Source organism: Propithecus coquereli, unplaced genomic scaffold (assembly GCF_000956105.1).
Source record: "Propithecus coquereli isolate 6110/MARCELLA unplaced genomic scaffold, Pcoq_1.0 Scaffold215, whole genome shotgun sequence".
Lineage (NCBI taxonomy): Eukaryota > Metazoa > Chordata > Mammalia > Primates > Indriidae > Propithecus > Propithecus coquereli.
Window position 1 is genome coordinate 3,058,955 of NW_012146634.1, and position 2,489 is coordinate 3,061,443.

The window sequence follows — 2,489 nt, forward strand, 5'->3', positions numbered from 1 at the left end:
CTAATCATCAGGGAAATGCAAATCAAAACCAATATGAGATACCACTTATCCCCAGTGAGAATGATCTTTATCAAAAAGTCCCAAAACAATAAATGTTGGCGTGGATGCAGAGAGATAGGAATACTCATACACTGCTGGTGTGACTGCAAACTAGTGCAACCTCTGTGGAAAGCAATATGGAGCTACCTCAAAGAGATACAAGTAGATCTACCATTTGATCTAGTAATCCCATTACTGGACATCTACCCAAAAGAACAAAAGACATTCTATAAAAAAGACATCTGCGCTTGAATGTTTATAGCAGCACAATTCACAGTTGCAAAGACGTGGAAACAACCCAACTGCCCATCAATACATGAGTGGATTAATAAAATGTGGTATATGTATACCATGGAATACTATTCAACTACAAGAAACAATGGTGATCTAGCACCTCTTGTATTATCCTGGATAGAGCTGGAACCTATTCTACTAAATGAAGTATCCCAAGAATGGAAAAATAAGCACCACATGTACTCACCATCAAATTGGTATTAACTGATCAACACCTAAGTGCACATATAGGAATAAGATTCATCAGGCCTCAGGCAGATGGGAGTGGGGAAGAGGGGCTGGGTATATATGTACATAATGAGTGCAATGTGCACCATCTTGGGGATGGACACGCTTCAAGCTCTGACTGGGGTGGGGGACAAGGGCAATATATGTAACCTAAACATTTGTACCCCCATAATATGCTGAAATTAAAAAAGAAAAATAAATAAAGTCATGTCCCAACAACAAAAAAAATTGAAGTACAGAGCCAAGCACAGCGGCATGTACCTGTAGTACCAGCTACTTAGGAGGCTGAGGAGGGAGGATTGCTTGAGACCAGGAGTTTGAGGTCAGCCTGGGCAATATAAATATAGCGAGACTGCTGTCTCTAAAACAAAGCAAAACAAAACAAAACAAAAATTTAAGACAGTTGTCCTTGGTAAATGCAGAGAATTGCTTCCAGGACTTCCTCTCCACCCTTGTGTACCAAAACCAACTCCTGTAGTCAACCCTGTGGAACCTGTTTATAGGAAAGCTGGCCCTCTGTTTATGTGGGTTTTGTATCCCTCAGATACTGTATTTTCATTTGTGATTGGTTGAAAAAAAAAATCCATCTATAAGTGGACCATGTTTAAGACCATGTTGTTCAAGAATCAACTGTATCTTGGAAGCTGTAATTCCTACAGATTGACACATAAGGACTACCACAGGGCAGCTCTGGCCAGTGATAGGTAGCCACAGTATATGAAGGGTCACATGAGCATGGAGCACTGGGTCTACTGGCGCCAGCTCCACTGATGGGGTTCTCTCTGCCTTACTAAAGTCATCTGCTTTGAAGGACTCAGGGGACAGTGTGCATGGGAGCCAAGGCAGGTTAGTTGGAAGACCAGAAAGTAGATGAGCCTGAGCAATACCTGTGTATGGCTCTCAGGATCCAAAAAGCAGTGTGAGTGTAGCATGGTCTGGCCCTTCAGATATCCTGTGGCAGGGGTAATTCAGCAATGAGATTTTTGTCCAGTGAATTTGTATCCTACAACCTTGATAAATTCATTTATTTAGGAGCATTTTTATATATTTTTTAGGATTTTCCAGGTAATTATGTCATCTGTGATGACCATGTAATCTGTGGATAAAGACATTTTTACTTCTTCCTCTTCTATCTATCTATCTATCTATCTGTCTTTCTGTCTTTCTATATATCTATCTATTTTGCCTTTCTGTATAGGCTCGTAACACCAGTACAATGTCATATACAAATGGTGAGAGTGGACATCCTTACCTTTATCTCAATTATTTTACTTTTAAGTATGATGTTAGATATTCTTTATAAGGTTGAGAAAGTTTCTTTTTATTACTAGTTTGCTGAAAATTTTATCATGAATGAATGTTGAGTTTTGTCATGCTGTTTCTGCATATTTTGAGATGATCATATGGTAGTCCTTTTTTAGTCTGTTAATATGGTAAATTACATTGATTGGTTTCGAACATTAAATTAACCTTACATTTCTGGAATAAACTCCACTTGGTCATGACGTAATATCCTTTTTATATATTATTGGATTTTGATTTGCTAAAAATTTCATGAGGAATTTTTGCATCTATGTTCTTGAGGAATGTAGATCTGTAGTTTTCCTTTTAGTATCAGTCTTGTGCTGCCTCTTATTCAATGTTTATGAACAGTTGTTTCATCTATTTTGTCCTATTTTCTAATTGTAGCAGAAGGGAAATTCCTATAGCAGTTAATCCTACAGTGGGTGGAAGCAGAAATTATATGTGGGGCTTTGAGGAGATGCAGAATACTCTGGGCACTGACCAATGAAAACAATTGTTAGCAGTGCTGGAGCAGAGACTGGGAGGCCTCCTCTTGTGCCAGGCAGGGAAGACCTTTTCTATGTTCTTGATTTCCTCAAAGAAGATTTTTTTCCTAAACACATTTTGGACTTCTCTCTCTTCTT

At 38.7% G+C, this 2,489-nt stretch overlaps 1 protein-coding gene across 1 annotated transcript in view; it reads left to right on the forward strand.

The window, feature by feature from the left end:
* The window catches only part of TSHB (thyroid stimulating hormone, beta), a 26,906-nt gene that overhangs the window by 427 nt on the left and 23,990 nt on the right, over positions 1-2,489 (forward strand). The gene's annotated exons all lie outside the window — the stretch shown is intronic.